General features: G+C 46.1%; 1 protein-coding gene across 1 annotated transcript in view; it reads left to right on the forward strand.

The window, feature by feature from the left end:
- Positions 1-21,912, forward strand: part of LOC139225844 (ankyrin repeat and fibronectin type-III domain-containing protein 1-like) — a 1,527,386-nt gene that overhangs the window by 374,211 nt on the left and 1,131,263 nt on the right. The window lies entirely within an intron of this gene.

The following is a 21,912-nucleotide window of genomic DNA, read 5'->3' on the forward strand; positions in this document are numbered from 1 at the left end:
GCATGCGAACAATATGGCCTGCCCAGCGGAGCTGATCAAGCGTGGTCAGCGCTTCAATGCTAGAGATGTTGGCCTGGTCGAGGACACTAACGTTGGTGCGTCTGTCCTCTCAGGGGATTTGTAGGATCTTGTGGAGACATCATTGGTGGTATTTCTCCAGCGACTTGAGGTGTCTACTGTACATGGTCCATGTCTTTGAGCCATACAGGAGGGTGGGTATTACTACAGTCCTGTAGACCATGAGTTTGGTGGCAGATTTGAAGGTCTGGTCTTCAAACACGCTTTTTGGTGGCCGAAGGCTGCACTGGCGCACTGGAGGCGATGTTGAATCTCATCGTCAATGTCTGCTCTTGTTGATAAGAGGCTCATGAGGTATGGGAAATGGTCCACATTGTCCAGGGCCGTGCTGTGGATCTTGATGACTGGGGGGCAGTGCTGAGCGGAGTGGACAGGCTGGTGAAGGACCTTTGTCTTACGGATGTTTAGCATAAGGCCCATGTTTCCGTACGCCTCAGTAAATACGTTGACTATGACTTGGAATTCAGCCTCTGTATGTGCGCAGATGCAGGCGTCGTCCGTGTACTGTAGCTCGACGAAAGAGGTTGGGGTTATTGTGTATGTAGGCACTCTGTTAATGCCTCCATGAGGCAGGGGTATGGTACTTGAACTGTATAGACTGTAGTCCTTTATTGTTTCTCCTAGATGTGGACACCAAGAGGTGAGCTCCCTTTTATACTGGGTTACCTGCAATGTACAGGTGGCCCTTAGGTCTCCAGCAGCAGCACCCTCTGGTGTACAGGTAAGGTATGTACAGGGTGAAGGTACCTTCGTGTCTAGTGTTCAGTACATCATTGGCACATACATAACAACACTCCCCCTAAGCCTTTTTCAAGTCCTTATTGCTATGACCTGGGGAGGTGATCAGTTGTGGGCTGTGGGAGGTTGTGGTGAGGGTTGTGTGGGTGCCAGGTGTGATCCCTGTGCTTGAGGCTGGCCTCATACATTTCCCCCCCCCCACCCCCTTCACACACAGACCATGTCACTGTTGGAGGATTCCTCAGTGGTGGAGCCAGTGCAATGGGTACATACACTGTAGCGTGGGTAAGTGGTGGTGTTTGATAGTGGGAAGGGCCACAGGACTGTGTGGGCTCCTTGTCCTCCATTGGTGGTGGAAGTTGGTTATCCCGGGGACCGCCAGGAAAGCTGGAGGGTACTGGCCTCTCGCTCCTGGTGCTGGCCCTGGTGACCAGCGGGTGTAGGGCTGATTTGGGACAGATTGCCAGTGGTGGTGGCTGTGCTGCCCATTGACCGCTGTCCCTGCAGTGGGTCTGCTCCCACTGGGTGTGTGTGAGCCCTTCCTGGGGCATCACATTTGTCCCAAAAGTCCAGGCTATATGGTCAGGTAGTCTGCTGGACCTGGGGGTCTCCCACGGGGGGGATACCTCTGGCATTTACATTGTACCTGTAGAACCCGGTGTCCTTTAACAGTCTACTTTCTGCATACATGACACATTGGCTCCGATCATACATAGTCGATTCTACACTGTTATCTCTCTTTACATTATTACTTTTAGCACTTACATCACTTTCTTGTACATCGGTGTCTCCATACAGGGTTACATTTGTCATATTAAAATTTCTATCGTCATCATTTAACAGTACAAACTTGTTCTTAACATCACTTTCACTGCATTCATTAAATTTTTTTCATCAGTTATTCCGGCATCACAATTCAGTGTTACATTAGCATACCTGCATTCACTTACTGCACTTTTAACTTTAAAGTCCTTGGCTTCGCTGTGCCTAGAGTGAAACTGTCCCTTTAATTTCTTTGGGTTACTGGTCTCCTTTAAGGGGGCTTTCCAATCCGGTTCGCCGCTCGGTGCCACGTGTCGCTCCTCCAACGCTGCCCCTCGTGGTCTGGTCGTGGCCATTATGATTCTGGGTTCTTCGCCTCGTGGTGCGGCCGCCATCTTCTCGCTCTCCTCGAGGTAGGCTGTGGTGATCTTTTTCTTCTCAGGTTCGGCCACAGACGTCGGAAGTCCACCTTTTTCATCTATCTTCTTCCCTTGGAGTCCTGCCACGGCCCGGAGGGTGAGGTCTGGATGTTCGGTTTGGGTGATCTCGCCATGGTGTTGTGCAGTTGTCGCCGCGTGGACGAGCTGGACGGTAGGGTTTCTAGGTGCAGCGATGGATCCAAGTTCGGGGCTGTGTGGGATGTCGATTGCTGGAGCCCAGAGGCACTCATTGTTTCGGCTGACTTGTACCTGCTTCATCCAACTTCTTCCCAGCAGCATTGGACCGTCGCTGGCAACAATCCACAGGGGGAGCTTGTTCATTACGCCGCCCTGGGAGACCTGGACGTCCACGCTGCCAACAACTGGGATGGTGCCTTTGGTGTAGGTGAGCAGCTTTGCCTGGACATGAGACAGTTTTGGTCGTTTGGCAGGATTGATCCAAAGTTTTTCAAAGGTCGTCAGGCCCATCAAAGACTGGCTCGCCCCTGTGTCGATCTCCATCGAAACTAGAACTCCGTTGATGTCTACTTCCATTTTCCACAGGGAACTCTTGGTGGAGCAGGTATAAATTCCATACTCTTCTTCCAGGGGTTGAGCAGCTTCACGATCAGACAACTCTTCAGCGACACGGTGAGTAAAGCTTTTTCTGCACATTCTCTGAAGGTGACCTTTCGCGTTGCAGCCTTTGCAGGTATAGTCTTTGTAGTGGCACTGGTGGGCCCTGTGGTTTCCTCCACAGCGCCAGCATGGGGCTAGTCGGTTGGCCCCATGTGACGGATTCAGGGTTGCGGGACTCGGGGCAGCATTTCTGCCTTTGAAAGTCGCCATTCTGTTCACTGCACTCGTCGGTTTTGAGTCCTGGGTCTGGGTCATCATTCGCTTGGAGTCGCCGACCGAAATCATGTAGGCCTGGCTCACTTTAATTGCCTTCTGCAGGGTTACTGTGATTTCTGCAGAGAGCAGTTTGTGGAGGAGGCCCTTGTGGCCGATTCCAATAACGAATATGTCCCTTAGTGCTTCAGTGAGGTGGTCGTCAAAATCACATGGTGTAGCCAACCTTCTTAAATCTGCAGCATAATTTGCAATTTCTTGGCCTTCGGGTCGCCGGTGAGTGTAAAACCGGTGCCTGGCTGTCGGGATGCTTTCTTTGGGTTTCAATTGCTCTTGTATTAAGGTTACGAGTTCCCCAAAGCTCTTGGTTGTTGTCTTTGCTGGGGCTAGCAAGTCCCTGACAAGGCCATGGATAGTGGGCCCACAATTGCTAAGCAGGATGGCCCTGCGCTTGTTCGCCAGTGTGGCCGGTGGAGTCCCCATCCAGGTCATTGGCAATGAAGAAGTGTTCTAACCTTTTCATGAAGGCATCCCAATCTTCCCCATCGGTGAATTGTTGGAAGTTGCTGAGATTCGACATGTTGTGCGTGTAGTTCGTGACCTCGTCGCCAGCTTTGTGTATGTAGGCACTCTGTTAATGACTCCACGAGGCAGGGGTATGGCACTTGAACTGAATAGACTGTAATCCTTTATTGCTTCTCCTAGAGTGAAGACGCCAAGAGGTGAGCTGCCTTTTATACTGGGGTACCTGCAGTGTACAGATGACCCTTAGGTCTCCAGCAGCAGCACCCTCTGGTGTACAGGTAAGGTATATATAGGGTGAAGGTACCTTCAGGTCTAGTGTTCAGTACATCATTACATCATTGGCATGCATACATAACAGGGGTGATCTTGAACCTGGCCTGGAGATGACGAAGGTTGAACAGGTTCCCGCTGGTTCTGTAGTTTAGTTCCACTCCAGCGGGGAGCTTGTTGACTGAGGTGGAGCATGGCAGCGAGGAAGATTGAGAAGAGAGTTGGGGCGATAATCCAGCCCTGTTTGAGCCTGGTCCTGTCGTGGTTTAGGTCTGTAATGAATCCGTTGGTAAGGATCACGGCCTGCATGTCGTCGTGGAGCAGGCGGAGGATGGTGACAAACTTTTGGGGGCATCCGAAATGGAGGAGGATGCTCCATAAACCCTTGTGGTTGACAGTGTCAAAGGCATTTGTAAGGTCGAAGAAGGCCATGTATAAGGGCTGGTGCTGTTCCCTGCATTTTTCCTACAGCTGTCGTGCTGTAAAAATCATGTCCGTTGTGCCCCGTAGGGCTTGAAATCCACACTGCGACTCCGGGAGGGGCTCTTCGACCACAGAGTGAAGGTGGTTGAGGAGGACTCGAGCGACGACTTTCCCAGTGGCTGATAACTCCTCTGTAGTTGCCGCAGTCAGACTTGTCCCCTTTTTTTAAAGATGGTCACGATCACTGCATCTCTGAGATCTCCCGGCATGCTCTCTCCCTCCAGGTGAGAGAGATGAGGTCATGTATTCACACCAACAATGCCTCTACACCATACTTCAGTGCCTCAGCGGGGATTCCATCGGCTCACGTAGCCTGGTTGCTCGTAAGCTGTCTTATGGCTTTTTTTACCTCGTGCAGTGCTGGGGTTTTACTGAGGTGGTGGCGGGTAGCATGCTGTGGGATGGACTCAAGTCAAAGGCAGAGTCTCGATTGAGGAGATCTTCGAAGTGCTCCTTCCAGCAGGCCCTGACTGCCTTGGTGTCCTTGATCAGTGTTTCCCCGTTCTTGGCCAGCAGTGGAGTGGGGCCTTGGGTGTTTGGACCGTAGGTGGCCTTGACTGCGATGAAGAATCCTCGCACATCATGGCTGTCGGCCAGCTGCTGTATTTCCTGTGCTTTCTCCATCCACCACCTGTTCTTTAGGTCCCGGGTTTTTTGTTGCACCTCAGCCTTAAGCCATCTGTACTGCTGCCTTGCTGCTCCCGAGTTGGGTTGTTGTTTAAGGCTCAGAAATGCCGTGCGCTTGCGATCTATTAGCTCTTGGATCTCCTGGTCATTCTCATCAAACCAGTCATGGTGTTTCCTGGTTGAGTGACTGAGTGTCTCTTTGCAGGCATTGATTATGAAGGCCTGGAGGGCAGACCAAGCGCTGTGGGCATTCTGCGTCTTGGGATCATCAAGGCGCACCAGGTTAGCTGTGAGGCGCTGACTGTATAGGACTCCCTTAGCTGGGTCTTTAAATGCCCCGGCATTGACTTTTTTGTGGCACTGCTTCTGCTGCCCCGCTTTGGGGCTGTGTTGATGTCAATGATGGATCGGATTAGATGGTGATCTGTCCAGCAGTTGTAAGCTCCTGTCATGGCACGGGTGATGCGCACATCCTTGCGATCCCTGGCTCGGGCGATGACATAATCGACCAGGTGCCAGTGTTTGGAGCGAGGGTGTTGCCACGATGTATTGTATTTGTCCCTCTGGCGGAACAAGGTGTTGGTGATAACAAGTTCATGTTCTAGACATTTTGTCAGGAGTAGGGTGCCACTGGAGTTGGTTTTCCCTACCCCCTCTCTGCCAATCACACCTCCCCAGAGGTCTGTGTCCTTGCCGACCACGTTTAGGGCAGGTACCAGCGGCATGTTAAGTTTTTAGGCTGTCACTAGATATTTGTGTCCTCTGTGCCATAGATCATTCCCCTAAATTAGTGTCCTCGGATATATTAGAATCCAAACTTACTAAAACGGAGACAGAAGCACCGGAGAAAGTGCAAAAAAGATTTACAAGGATGGTACGAGAACTGAGAGATTACAAGGCTCGAGAAAAATTAAGTAAGTTGAGGCTTTTTCCTTTAGAAAAGAAAGAGGGACTTGCATTTCTATAGCGCCTTTCATGACCACCGGACGTCTCAAAGTGCTTTACAGCCAATGAAGTACTTTTGGAGTGTAGTCACTGTTGTAATGTGGGAAAGACTTAGAAGTGACCTGTTAGAGATCTATAAAATTATGAATTGGTTGAATAGGGTAGATGTGGAGAGAATGTTTCCACTTGTGGGAGAATCCAAAACTAGGGGCCATAAATACAAGATAGTTACTGATGAATCCAATCGGGAAATAAGGGGAAATTTATTTACTCCAGGAGTGGTTAGAACATGGAACTTGCTACCACAGGAAGTGGTTGAGGCAAATAGCTTATTTGCTTTCAAAAGGAAACTAGACGAGTACATGAGAGAAAATGGAATAGAAAGATATGCTGAAAGAATGGGAGGAGGCTTGTGTGGAGCATAAACACCAGCACAGACTAGTTGGCTGAATGGCCTGTTTCTGTGCTGTATATTCTATGTAATAATGCTACAAATTGCTGTAAGTGAACTGCCTACAAACTGGAGTATCACAATATGCACACAAAATATGGTGCTGTAGCAGTGCCCAGGGGTTGAACTGAAATTCTTGTTCCTGTAATAGTTTTTCTGGAATTGATACAAGCCTTCTTGTGTCCTTATAGTCTTCAGATGATAGAAGAATTAACAGTCTGTCGACCATGGTTTAGGCTATAAACTATGGCCCAGGTTTTCCACTTCTGTGATTTCCAGCCTGCGATTTTCCACCCATTAAAGTAAATGGATGGAACATTCTGCACTGGCAAACGGAGAGACAGAATCAACCCCCCACTGCCCCCGTCCGCCCCCTCCCCCAGCCTATGAATTCGATTTATTGCAAGTACAGGTTAAACTGTAGCAGAAAACCAGTGCAGCAGATTTGGGTCCTTTGGGAAACAAATCGGGTAGGGTGTATAACTGACGGCTGATTTGAGATCACCCATTTCACACTCTGCTGATGTTGAAAGTTTCACCGAGTGTTTTAGACCTGCTTAAATACAAAATAATAAAAGATGAATACTTTGCTACCTCTCTTAGTAATACCTGTACTAGATCTGGACCATAATCTGTAGCATAACTTAATCTCCAGCCCTGATCTTGATGGGCTCCGTAGAACTGCTGAGCTGGAGAACACTGTACCATTTCTCCTTCAGAATTGGTAGTGGATTAAAAACCATGAGGTCCCTCCCTCTCAGCAAGCTGCTTCCAGCCAACTAAAGTGACAAGCTGACAATCAGCCAGACTAAATAGACTGATAAATGTCAGGAAGTGCTTCTGCAAAGAATTTCATACTATCACTATCACTAATCAAGTAGTACTAGTTAAAATAATGGGATTAAAGGCGGACAAGTCCCCTGGACCTGATGGCTTATATCCTAGGGTCTTAAAAGAAGTGGCAGCAGAGATAGTGGATGCATTGGTTGTAATCTATCAAAATTTCCTGGATTCTGGGGCGGTCCCAGCGGATTGAAAAACTACAAATATAACGTCCTTATTTAAAAAAGGAGGCAGACAAAAAGCAGGAAACTATAGACCAGTTAGCCTAACATCTGTCATTGGGAAAATGCTGGAGTCCATTATTTAGGAAGCAGTAGTGGGACATTTGGAAAAGCATGATTCAATCAAGCAGAGTCAGCATGGTTTTATGAAAGGGAAATTGTTATATATGTAAATTTGTATTTACTCTGTACAGTCACCAGAGGGCTGATCTCCTGGAGTCCCAAGGGATCCCATAATCCCATGGGAGCTCATGTATTTAAGGAGGTCTCACAGGTTGGAGAGGCACTCTGGAGACCTACAATAAAAGACTAAGGTCACACTTTACTTTGAGCTCACAATGTTCAGTCTGACTCTTTCTCCACACATAACAACTGGCGACGAGATACAGATAGCGAATCCAAAGATGCAGAGAACAGTGGGCATCCTGGAGAAATTCTCGGAGGGAGATGATTGGGAAACTTTTGTGGAGCGACTCGACCAATACTTTGTGGCCAACGAGCTAGATGGGGAGGAGAATGCTGCCAAATGAAGGGCGATCCTCCTCACTGTCTGTGGGGCACTAACATGAAGAATCTGCTCACTTCAGTGAAACCCACAGAGAAATCGTACGATGATTTGTGCACACTGGTCCGAGAGCATTTGAACCCGAAGGAAAGCGTTCTGATGGCGAGGTACCGATTCTACACCGACAAAAGGTCTGAAAGCCAGGAAGTGGCGAGTTATGTCACCAAGCTAAGACGCCTTGCAGGACATTGCGAATTTGAAGGACATTTGGAGCACATGCTCAGAGACTTTTTCGTACTTGGCATTAGCCATGAAACCATACTTTACAAACTTTTGACTGTAGAGACCCCAACCTTGAGTAAAGCCATAGCGATAGCCCAGGCATTCATTGCCACCAGTGACAATACTAAGCAAATCTCTCAGCACAGGGCAGGTCACACATACCTGCAGCTCTACGTCCACAGATGTCTGAGTCCAACATCAAGGGTGATGAATGCAAGGCCATTAACACCTTGTTGGTGCTGCGGGGATGATCATCGTTTCCATTCATGCCGATTCAAAGGGTACGTTTGCAAGGGCTGTGAAACAATGGGACACCTCCAAATAATGTGCAGGCGAGCTTCAAACCCTGTTAAACCTGCAAACCACCATGTTGCAGAGGAGGACAGATCCACGGAGGAACACGATGAACCAGAGCCTCAGATCGAGGAGGCAGAGGTACATGGGGTGCACACATTCACCACGAATTGTCCCCCGATAATGCTGAATGTTGAACTAAATGGACTCCCGGTGTCAATGGAGCTGGACACGGACGCGAGCCAGTCCATCATGGGCAAAAAGACTTTTGAAAGATTGTGGTGCAACAAGGTCTCAAGGCCAGTGTTAACTCCAATTCGCACGAAACAAAGAACTTACACAAAAGAACTGATTCCTGTAATCAGCAGTGCTACCATAAAGGTCTTCTATGATGGAGCGGTGCACAAGCTACCACTCTGGGTGGTACCGGGCAATGGTCCCACGCTACTCGGCAGGAGCTGGCTGGGAAAGATACGCTGGAACTGAGACGACGTCCGAGTGCTATCGCCCGCTGACGACACTTTGCTGTTCAAACCAGGCATCGGGAAATTCCAAGGAGCAAAAGTGCAGATTCACCTAATTCTGGGGGCGCGACCCATCCATCACAAGGCGAGAGCAGTACCGTACATGCTGAGAGAAAGGGTTGAGATCGTGCTAGACCGGCTGCAAAGAGAGGGCATCATTTCACCAATCGAGTTCAACTAGTGGGACATTCCTATCATCCCAGTCCTCAGAATCTGTGGCGATTACAAAGTAACTATCAATCGTTTCTCCCTGCAGGACCAATACCCACTACCATAATCCGACGACCTCTTTGCAATGCTGGCGGGAGGAAAGACATTCACAAAGCTGGATCTGACTTCAGCCTACACGACGCAGGCAAAAATCAAAAAGGGCCACATTACAGCAACATTCTAAAGGGACAAAGGGTGTTAAAAAGACAAGCCTGAAGGTTCTGTGCCTCAATGCGAGGAGTATTCGTAATAAGGTGGATGAATTAACTGCGCAGGCAGCTATTAGCGATTATGATATAATTGGGATTATGGAGACATGGCTCCAGGGTGACCAAGGCTGGGAACTCAACATCCAGGGGTATTCAACATTCAGGAAGGATAGACAGAAAGGAAAAGGAAGTGGGGTAGTGTTGCTGGTTAAAGAGAAAATTAATGCAATAGTAAGAAAGGACATTAGCTTGGATGATGCGGAATCTGTATGGGTAGAGCTACGGAATACCAAAGGACAGAAAATGCTAGTGGGAGTTGTGTACAGACCACCAAACAGTAGTAGTGAGGTTGGGGATGACATCAAACAAGAAATTAGGGATGCGTGCAATAAAGGTACAGCAGTTATCATGGGTGATTTTAATCTACATATTGATTGGGTTAACCAAGTTGGTAGCAATGCGGTGGAGGAGGATTTCCTGGAGTGTATTAGGGATGGCTTTCTGGACCAATATGTCGAGGAACCAACTAGAGAGCTGGCCATCCTAGACTGGATGTTGTGCAATGAGAGAGGACTAATTAGCAATCTTGTTGTGCGAGGCCCCCTGGGGAAGAGTAACCATAATATGGTAGAATTCTTTATTAAGATGGAGAGTGACAGTATTAATTCAGAGACTAGGGTCCTGAACTTAAGGAAAGGTAACTTCGACGGTATGAGACATGAATTGGCTAGGGTAGACTGGCAAATGATACTTAAAGGGTTGACAGTGGATAGGCAATGGCAGACATTTATAGATTACATGGATGAACTTCAACAATTGTACATTGCTGTCTGGAGTAAAAATAAAAAGGGGAAGGTGGCTTAACTGTGGCTAACAATGGCAATTAGGGATAGTGTTAAATCCAAGGAAGAGGTATATAAATTGGTGAGAAAAAGCAGCAAACCTGAGGACTGGGAGAAATTTAGAATTCAGCAGAGGAGAACAAAGGGTCTAATTATGAGGGGGAAAATAAAGTATGAGAGGAAGCTTGCCGGGAACATAAAAACTGACTGCAAAAGCTTCTAAAGATATGTGAAGAGAAAAAAATTAGTGAAGACCAACTTAAGTCCCTTGCAGACAGAATCAGGTGAATTTATAATGGGTAACAAAGAAATGGCAGACCAATTGAACAAATACTTTGGATCTGTCTTCACTAAGGAAGTCACAAATAATCTTCCGGAAATACTAAGGGTTCAAGGGTCTAGCGAAAAGAAGGAACTGAAGGAAATCTTTATTAGTCAGGAAATTGTGTTAGGGAAATTGATGGGATTGAAGGCCGATAAATCCCCAGGGACTCATAGGCTGCATCCCAGAAGTACTTAAGGAAGTGGCTCTAGAAATAGTGGATGCATTGGTGATCATTTTCCAACATTTTATTGACTCTGGATCAGTTCCTATGGACTGAAGGGTAGCTAACGTAACACTACTTTTTAAAAAAGGAGGGAGAGAGAAAATGGGAAATTATAGACTGGTTAGCCTGATATCGATGGTGGGAAAAATGTTGGAATCAATTATTAAAGATGAAATAGCAGCGCGTTTGGAAAGCGGTGACAAGATCGGTCTAAGTCAGCATGGATTTATGAAAAGGAAATCATGCTTGACAAATCTTCTAGAATTTTTTGAGGATGTAACTGGTAGAGTGGACAAGGGAGTATCAGTGGATGTGGTGTATTTGGACTTTCAAAAAGGCTTTTGACAAGGTCCCACACAAGAGATTAGTGTGCAAAATTAAAGCACATGGTATTGGGGGTAATGTACTGACGTGGATAGAGAACTGGTTGGCAGACAGGAAGCAGAGAGTCGGAATAAATGGGTCCTTTTCAGAATGGCAGGCAGTGACCAGTGGGGTGCCGCAGGGTTCAGTGCTGGGATCCCAGCTATTTAAAATATACATCAATGATTTAGATGAAGAAATTGAAAGTAATATCTCCAAGTTTGCAAATGACCCTAAGCTGGGTGGCGGTGTGAGCTGTGAGGAGGATGCTAAGAGACTGCAGGGTGAATTGGACAGGTTAGTTGAGTGGGCAAATGCATGGCAGATGCAGTATAATGTGGATAAATGTGAGGTTATCCACTTTGGTGGCAAAAACAGGAAGACAGAATATTATCTGAATGGTGACAGATTAGGAAAAGGGGAGGTGCAACGAGACTTGGGTGTCATGGTACATCAGTCATTGAAGTTTGGCATGCAGGTACAGCAGGCGGTGAAGAAGGCAAATGGCATGTTGGCCTTCATAGCTATTGAGGATTTGAGTATAGGAGCAGGGAGGTCTTACTGCAGTTGTACAGAGCCTTGGTGAGGCCACATCTGGAATATTGTGTTCAGTTTTGGTCCCCTAATCTGAGGAAGGACATTTTTGCGATTGAGGGAGTACAGTGAAGGTTCACCAGACTGATTCCTAGGTAGGTAGGACTGACATATGAGGAGAGACTGGATCAACTGGGCTTGTATCCACTGGAGTTTAGAAGAATGAGAGGGGATCTCATAGAAAGATATAAAATTCTGACGGGATTGGACAGGTTAGAGGCAGGAAGAATGTTCCCTTTGCGGTGAGTTCCAGAACCAGTGGTCACAGTCTAAGAATAAGGGGTAAGCCATTTAGGACTGAGATGAGGAGAAACTTCTTCACTCAGAGAGGGTTAACCTGTGGAATTCTCGACCGCAGAAAGTTGTTGAGGCCAGTTTGTTCGATATATTCAAAAGGGAGTTAGATATGGCCCTTACAGCCAAAGGGATCCAGGGGTATGGAGAGAAAGCAGGAAAGGGGTACTGAGGTTGAATGATCAGCCATGATCTTATTGAATGGAGGTGCAAGCTCGAAGGGCCGAATGGCCTGATCCTGCACCTATTTTCTATGTTCCTATGACTGGAGGAATCATCGAAGGCCCTCACCTGCATTAACACGCACAAAGGTTTTTTTGTTTATAACAGATGCCCATTTGGAATCCTATCAGCGGCGGCGATATTCCAGAGAAACATGGAAAACTTACTGAAGTCGGTCCCGCACACCGTGGTCTTCCAGGACGACATCTTGGTCACAGGTCGGAACACAGTCGAGCATCTGCAGCACCTGGAGGAGGTTCTTAGTCGATTCAATTGCGTGGGGCTCAGGTTAAAATGCTCGAAGTGAGTTTTCCTGGCGCCTGAAGTGGAATTCTTGGGAAGGAGGATTGCGGCGGACGGCATCAGGCCCACCAACACGAAGACGGAGGCAATCGCGAACGCACCGAGTTCCCAGAACGTGACGGAGGTGTGGTAGTTTCTGGAACTCCCGAACTACTTTGTTAACTTCTTACCGGGTCTCAGCACACTGTTAGAACCACTACATGTCTTACTACGAAATGGGGGCAAATGGGGCAAAAGCCAAGAAAATGCCTTTGTAAAAGCGAGAAAATTGTTATGCTCAAACAAATTGCTTGTGTTGTATGATCCATGTAAGCGTTTGGTACTAGCATATGATGCGTCGTCATATGGCATCAGGTGTCTATTGCAACGAGCTAATCATTTCGGGAAACTGCAACCGGTTGCTTATGCATCCAGGAGTCTGTCTAAGGCTGAGAGAGCCTACAACATGATTGAGAAAGAAGCGTTTGCGTGTGTCTATGGGGTAAAGAAAATGCATCATTACCTGTTTGGGCTAAAATTCGACTTGGAACCTGACCATAAGCCTGTTTTCCGGGAGTAAAGAGATAAATACCAATGCATCGGCCCGCATCCAGAGATGGGCGCTCACGTTGTCTGCATACAACTGTGCCATCCGCCACAGGCCAGGCACAGAAAACTGCGCCGATGCTCTCAGTAGGCTGCCATTGCCCATCACGGGGTTGGAAATGGTGCAGCCCGCTGATCTAGCCATGGTTATGGAAGCATTTGAGAGTGAGCAATCACCCGTCACTGCCCGGCAGATCAAAACCTGGACAAGCCAGGACCCCTTATTATCTCTTGGCAAAAGCTGTGTGCTTCACAGGAGCTGGTCCAGTATCCAAGTGGAAATGCAGGAAGAGATAAAGCCGTTCCAGCGGCGCAAAGGTGAAATGTCTATACAAGCAGACTGCCTTCTGTGGGGCAATTGAGTAGTGGTCCCCAAGAAGGGCAGAGACACCTTCATCAATGACCTCCACAGTACCCACCCAGGCATCGTAATGATGAAAGCGATAGCCAGATCCCACGTGTGATGGCCCAGTATCGATGCGGACTTAGAATCCTGCATTCACAGATGTAATACATGCTCGCAGTTAAGCAATGTACCCAGGGAGACGCCGCTAAGTTTATGGTCTTGGTCCTCCAAACCGTTGTCTATGGTACACGTCGACTATGCAGGCCCGTTCTTGGGTAAAATGTTCCTTATGATTGTAGACACGTATTCCAAGTGGATTGAATGTGAGATAATGTCGGCTCGCACATCCGCTGCCACGACTGAAAGCCTGCGGGCCATGTTTGCCACTCATGGCTTACCCGATGTCCTGGTGAGCGACAACGGGCCATGTTTTACCAGTGCTGAGTTCAAAGAATTCATGACCCGTAACAGGATCAAACATGTCACATCTGCCCCGTTTAAACCAGCGTCCAATGGTCAGGCAGAGAGAGCAGTGCAAACCATCAAGCAAGACTTGAAGAGGGTAACTGAAGACTCACTGCAGACTCGCCTATCCCGAGTCCTGCTTAGCTACCGCACGAGACCCCACTCGCTCACTGGGATCCCACCTGCTGAACTACTCATGAAAAGAGCACTTAAGACAAGACTGTCGTTAGTTCACCCTGATCTATATGAACAGGTAGAGAGCAGGCGGCTTCAACAAAGTGCATACCATGATAGCGCAAATGTGTAATGCGAGATTGAAATCAATGATCCTGTATTTGTGTTAAATTATGGACAAGGTCCCAGGTGGCTTCCCGGCACTGTTGTGGCCAAAGAGGGGAGCAGGGTGTTTCGGGTTAAACTTTCAAATGGACTCATTCATCGGAAACACTTGGAACAAATCAAACTCAGATTCATGGACTGTCCTGAGCAACCCACCTTGGACCCTACCTTTTTTGATCCCCCAACATACACACCAGGGGCAACTGGCACCACGGTTGACCACGAAGCAGAACCCATCATCCACAGCAGCCCAGCAGGGCCCAACACGCCAGGCAGCCCAGCAAGGCCAGCTGCACAACAGCCTAGCAAGGGCCCAACAAATGATTCAACAATGCCAGCTTTCACACCGAGACGATCAAACAAGGCAAGAAGGGCCCCAGATTGACTTACATTGTAAATAGTTACACTATTGACTTTGGGGGGAGTGTTGTTATATATGTATACTTGTATTTACTCTGTACAGCCACCAGAGGGCTGATTCCCTGGAGTCCCAAGGGATCCCATAATCCCTGGGGAGCACACATATTTAAGGAGGCCTCACAGGTTGGAGAGGCACTCGAGAGAACTGCAATAAAAGACTAAGGTCACACTTTACTTTGAGCTCACAGTTTTCAGTCTGACTCTTTCTCCATACATAACAGAAATAATGTTTGACAAATTTGCTGGAGTTCTTCGATGATGTAATGAGCAGGCTGGATAAGGGGGAACCAGTGGATGTGGTGTATTTGGATTTCTAGAAGGCATTTCATAAGGTGCCACATAAGAGGTTACTGCACAAGATAAAAGCTTATGGGTTGGGGGTAATATATTAGCATGGATAGAGGATTGGCTAACTAACAAAAATCAGAGTCGGGATAAATGGGTCATTTTCCGATTGCCAAACAGTGTCTAGTGGGGTGCCGCAGGGATCGGTGCTGGGTCCAATCAACTATTTACAATCTATATTACTGACTTGGATGAAGAGACAGAGTGTAATGTAGCCAAGTTTGCTGATGATACAATGATGGGTGGGAAAGAAAATTGTGAGGAGGATACAAAAAATCTGCAAAGGGATATAGACAGGCTAAGTGAGTGGGCAAACATTTGTCAGATGAAGTATAATGTGGGAAAATGTGCGGTTATCCACTTTGACAGAAATAATAGAAAAGCAAATTATAATTTAAATGGAGAAAAGTTGCAAAATGCTGCAGTAAAGAGAGACCTGGGGGTCCTTGTGCATGAAACACCCCAAAATTAGTATGCAGGTACAGCAAGTAATCAGGAAGTCAAATGGAATGTTGGCCTTTATTGCAAGGGGGATAGAGTATAAAAGCAGAGAAGTCCTGCTACAACTGTACAGGGTATTTGTGAGGCCACACCTGGAGTACTGCGTACAGATTTGGTCTCCGTATTTAAGGAAGGATATACTTGCATTGGCGGCTGTTCAGAGAAGATTCACTAAGTTGATTCTGGAGATGAGGGGGTTGACTTATGAGGATAGGTTGAGTAGGTTGGGCCTATACATCTTGCAGTTCAGAAGAATGAGGTGACCTTATTAAAACTTAGAAGATAATGAGGGGGCTTGACAAGGTGCATGCAGAGAGGATATTTCTACTCATAGGGGAAACTAAAACTAGGCGACATAGTCTTAGAACAAGGGGTCGTCCATTTAAAACTGAGAAGAGGAGAAATTTCTTCTCTCAGAGGGTTGTAAATCGATGGCATTCTCTGCCCCAGAGTGCTGTGGAGGCTGGGTCATTGAATATATTTAAGGCGGAGATAGACGGATTTTTGAGTGATAAGGGAGTAAAGGGTTATGGCGAGCGGGCAGGGAAGTGGAGCTGAGTCCATGATCAGATCACCCATGATCTTATTGAATGGTGGAGCAGGCACAAGGGGCCAAATGGCCTACACATGCTCCTATTTCTTATGTTCTTATGTTCTTATACTATGGCTTTTCAATTAAAATGTGTTGGCATGTAGGTCAACAAATGCCGTGGCAGCCACATACAGCTGTGCCAAATGTGGACCTGGTTTGACCCACAATGCCATGATTAGCCACGGCCACAGAATTAGACACTACATCAGGTTTACATGCACACACCTCCTAGATAGATATTAAAAGTAAATAAACTTATCATCTGAATTGTTGCAAAGCCCCTGTTTATCTGAGGAAGTCATATTTTGAGTTGAGCGAGATTTTATTCTTGTGCGATATGCACATCTTCCAGTAGCGGGGCCAGTGGATAGCAATCCGTGCAGAAACCCTGGCTGATTTCTCCCAGATACGAAAGATCTGGGGTCCAACGATGATCTGCTGAGTATGTACATCTTGTCGGTGCAATGATGTGGTTGTACAATTAGCTTCAGCGCCCTGGGGCTACAGAAGAGAAAAATCTGCAGGAGACTGCTACTGGAAATGTGTATATGTGGATGTTGGCTCAGATCAAAGTCTGTGTGGTCTTTAATGGTCCCATCTTGCTTGTTTTAATGATGTCCACAGCTGACACCAGCAGTGATCTAAGATGATCCTTGACGAGTTAGCTAACGCACCGATAGATTGCTGGTACCAGTGAAGTACACACTCCAACAACTGAATTCACATCATGTATTGTAGAAACATCATGGTGTCACTTTTGTCTGCTCCTGGCATCACAATAAAAATAACTCATCTTGCGAATGGTGACAATCATTTAGGTTATTTTTTTTTTAAGAGAGCTATTTCATGAAAGTCCAGAGGAACTGTGGGCCATGTTCACCTCCCGCAATAACTATCAGAAAAGCTCAGTCGATGCTGCCTTCGTACAGACTGGGGCAGTGCAGTACAACATTTAGCTGATCTGCTGCTTCCCCTGTCTTTTCCAGTGGGAAAATATCATGTAAATGTGCTGGAACAGCTTTGATGGCACAGGACATGAGGATCTGAAGAAACCATGCCTCTATTTTATAATTGCCGTGCACAGCTGTTACTTTTAAAATAAGAGACCAGAGACCTGTAAAAATAGAGCCACTGACAGTAAACTCTCAAATATTGTCATAATTTACTGGCAATCAGAAAATAGTTTTGACTTCTGGCAGGGACATTATCTACCTCCCAAATTTAGATTATCCTTAAGCCCCCACCTGTACCTCAACTGTCTCCAACAATTATTCTTACTGTCGACTGGGGTAGATTTAACTATCAGGAGGCAGGAAGCCGGGTCCATTTTGAGACCGAGTCTCGTTACCATACCACCGGCACTAGTGTGAAATTTTGGATGCACTGTTTTTAAGAGCATGTAGTGAGATTGGAGAGAGCTGAGATAAGATGATTCCAGGACAATCGGTCTAAGTTACAGAGAGGAACACAACAGAAGGAAAGAAGATTAAGAGATGACAATACTCAAATCTTTAAAATACTGAGGGGCATGGATATTATAGCTGTGTGCACTCTTATTTAATTTGGATCGTAAGTATAGAATAGAGGACAGAAGTGTAAATTGAGAAGCCTCAATTGTAGCTGGAGATTAGGAAAGAAATTAACCTGCCCAAAGCAGCCTCCCAGCAAAAGCAGTTGATTCTGTCGATTCATTCCATCAGAAAAGAGCTGAGTAAGTTTATGGCTAAGAACACTAGTGAAAATGATAAGAGGTGCAGACACTTATGATCAAATATACTATGGAACAGGATGATTCCTGTACAGCAGGAACCATCTGTGCAATGTGATGATCAGTTATTCGACCGCTTGGAGATGTGAAGAGAATGAGGAGAGTCAACACCACAACGGTATCTGGTCTGTTGGAAGGAGCAGGGGCTGAACCACCTTCTTCTGCAATATCATTTCTGTTCTAAATGTGAATATGGCATATTGTCAATTCTGCAAACAGATCAGTATTGCCTACCAGCAGAGGGTGGAATAGCCCCACCTCCCAGTAACCATTTCAACATTGCTTTGTGAAAACAGGTGAGCAGACATTTACAAAGGCAAAGGGAGAACACAAGAGGCGGGCAAATGGATTGAAGGGCAACAAGGAAACAAACTGGATGGAAAAAGGACAGTATGTATAACACACTCCCAGCTCTCTGTTAGTGTATCTGTGCATTTTTAAATTCCCCAAGTGTATGTGGCCAGTTTTATATAGGGAAGCAATAAACAGAGGTATGTATATGCTGGCAGTTCCTTACATCCTGAAATGATTGTGTGTCAGAGGCCGCTGCCGTTGGAAGACGGTGGCTGCAGTGAAAGAGCACACCTTGTTCTCAGAGGGCCACGACACAAAGGCCCATTTGGTGCAGGGAGTTATCTGATTGAACGGTCTCCTTTCATTGGCTGAGGTTTGCCTCATTTTCAAAGAAACTGTAGAAAGTTTGAGTGGCCCAGGCCATGAACCATGCTGAGCACTGGAGTTGACCAAATAAATCCTGGTCGTAAATTTTTTGAATATATTCATTTCAGTTTTTTTTATATCTTTCTCCTTGATAATGACTGCTTATATTGAACGTACTGTGTATCAGTTGTGTTGATGCTGGTTCGTTGGCGGAGAATCATCTGGGTCCTACTAGCTATTGACCAAGTGCATTGGTGCAATCATGTGTCATCTCACTAGGCTATCCTAGCCCTTACCCATAGCAAGTTCCAGTTCTGAATGTCTCTGGATTGGTGCAGCACATTGATGCTACAATGTGCTTATGCAGAGTGTTAAAGCATGGGTTTGCAACTGCCATTCTCTTGCCTTACAATTCCCAATTTTCTCCCAAAGCTGTTGGGGGAGGCGCTGGATGGAGGTTAGTATTAGAAATCAAAGGGCGATTCGTACCTGCTGATGGCAAAGTATTGAGTGGCATTGCCAGAGGCATGAGCACAGACTGCCCACCCTTTCAACATAGTACCTCAGAGATGGGGGAACTGGAAGAGAATAAGAAAGAAAGAGGCGTTTTAGAATAAGAAAAATGCTCAACACGCATATTCTAGTTTTTTTTTCAATGTAATTTTGTGAGGAGGTTGAGCATTGCTGGAGAGTACCATGGACCACAGGTAAATACTCAACCATGATTACAGCAGGTCCCCTAAAACTGCACATGTGTTTACACTTCTTAACACGCTTTTATATTGGTGTCAGTGAAGTGTTTGTACTGCTGGTTTCCAAAGCAATTTTTACCGACTCTTCAAGCCACACTCAAGGCCTTACGCACATAATCCAGACAGTACTCCACTATCTGAGTAGTCGTTCCTCATATACACAGAATGAGTGTAAGCAGGTTATTTGACCATGGTGGCCTCACAGCCACAGGCTGATCATATCCTCATGTACAGTTTCCAGCAAAGGTCATTGGATAGTGATCAAGTGCGGGGCCCCTGGATGATTATTTAATTCTTTGCCAGGGAACTGAGGCCAAAACATGCAACTATTGCCCGAACTTAGCTCAGCCCAGCTCACTACATAAATCTGGAAATGTCATATTCACACACTGGGGTAAGTTTTTGTCTTCACCATCTGAACACTAGTCTTGTGGAGTGGATCGCCTGCATGCTGTAGATCCGGTCCCTGTTTCATTCCATTCCCAATGTTAAATTCCTCACCTTGATGGGTACAAAAACAAACCAAAAATTACTATATCGTGCTAGTGTCTCTTATGGTCATGTATTCCCTGTATAATAAGCTGGGGTAGTGAGCTGCTTATGTTTCGGATAGAATTTTAGAGGTGTGCAGAAACTTGTCTTCCAGTCTTCCTCTTATTCGTGTGAAGAAGCTCTGAATGTGGAACTGCATTGTTTCACGTCACAGTGACCTGGTATGAATGCAATGGGCTATTGGATTGTATATCCAACCACTTGGCTGAGTACTGATGAGCATTATTTCAGATGTCTTTTTTTCCTCATGGTCTCTCCTCCACACCTGAAGGCATTGACTGTTGCTGAGGTGGAGTACCAGAGATACCTATTGGCCCTCTAGTTACACCTCCCATGTGGTTATATTTCATGTGTGAGCCTATATGGTGAGTGTTGACAGAGCACTTTAGCATCAGAGCCAAGATCATTTTGTCTCTTGTCCTCACATCACGTCCATACACATGCCCGTTCCAGCAGAGATAACTGGATAATGACCAGTGGTGAGAAACCAGGCTCCGCTGACCCCGACTGTCGCACCCCAACTGTTTCTATATCTGAGATCAACTAACTCAGCATAGGCCCCCCGCAAGATTGAACCTTGGAATTTATTAGTCCGCAAGGTCTTAACCGGCTGAGCATATTTTGATATTGTATCACACATTATTTATTGAATCCGAACAAGTGAAAGAGGATAATCATTAGTAATAAATAGAGAAGGACAGACTCCAGAAAGCAGCTGAGTAATGACAGGTGTAAAGCTGTGAGGCTTCTTCATAGTTCGAAATACAGTTGTTAGGTTTTGAAATATTTACCTATTTGGCCTGAAAGGGATGCTGGGGTTAGTTTATATTGAAAGTGAGTATATTCAAGGCTGAAATAGATTTTTGGACTCTAGGGGAATCAAGGGATATGGGGATCGGGCAGGAAGGTGGAGTTGAGGTCGAAGATCAGCCATGATCATATTGAATGGTGGAGCAGACTCGAGGGGACGTATGGCCTACTCCTGCTCCTATTTCTTATGATCTTATTATGATGTTTAATGAAGTTAAGATTACTTCACAAGTGGCTAACTCCCAGAAGCACACAAATCTGGCATGTCGCTTAGGGCGATTCAGATGGGTTATTGTCTGGGATACCAGTTATCTCAGAATTGTGTCTCTTGCATGTGAGACTACTTTGAAATATAAGAGGAACGGCCCAGAGATATTCAAAGTTGCAAAGTTAGAATATCAGCCATTCACTGGGCATAGCAGGAATCTTGGCGAAATCCGCAATTTGAATGGTATGGCTTCCACACTAAGAGGGGAGGTTCCTTATTTGAGGTGGTAGTTTTGATTGGTAGATCAGCAAACCAACTCTCAACATAGAAAGCTGGAGAAGAGGCAGAGGTCAAACCTTTGGCAGCTTTTCTCTGTGTAGAAGGGCTTGAGGCTGGAATTGAGTAAGAGAGGTGAAGGCACACTTTCTAAGTGAGTGGCAGTCAGTTCAGTGATGCTGACTTGTAAAGTGAAGAGGACCCATATCAAAAGGGCAAAGTTCACATCATTTATTACTTTGTGTTTACAAGGAGCAATAGGGACTTGTTTGAAACTGACTGAAAAACTATCTTTGGATCATTCATAGATTTCATGTCAAAATAAATCAGTTTTTGTTGGTTTACAATTGGCCTCATCTCAGTGCAGTGCTGATCAATCTACCTTCCGAAAGATAGAGAAATGTATAGAGGGGCATGTGCGAGATTACAGTATCCAATATACACAATGAGAGGTCTTCTTGTTATGGCACACGATTTTGGGCTGTAAAATGAGACTGATGATCACAGGGTATGTAGGGTCTGCTTATGGGAGTGACTGGTAATGCTGAGCTCGAGAGAATATTCAGTTTTTAACAGTAGATTAATAGCTGTGCATGTGTGCCAACAAAGGACATAGCGCCTTATCTTAGCCAGTTTCTACAGTAATGCAGGAATTTCTGTATTTTCCTTGGAGAATTCTTAGTATATTAATGTAAATGAGGAACAGGGGGAGAGAAACAGTGACATGTTCAGAGAGACATAGAGAAGTAGAAACAAGCTGGAAACAAAAGGGGAGAGAGAGAAGTGAACAATAGAGACATACATACCTGTCCAAATACACGTATGCAGAGAGAGCATGACATACAAAGACACTTCAAAAGGTGGAGACAGAAAGACACACAGACACAGA

Source organism: Pristiophorus japonicus, chromosome 15, assembly GCF_044704955.1.
Source record: "Pristiophorus japonicus isolate sPriJap1 chromosome 15, sPriJap1.hap1, whole genome shotgun sequence".
NCBI lineage: Eukaryota > Metazoa > Chordata > Chondrichthyes > Pristiophoridae > Pristiophorus > Pristiophorus japonicus.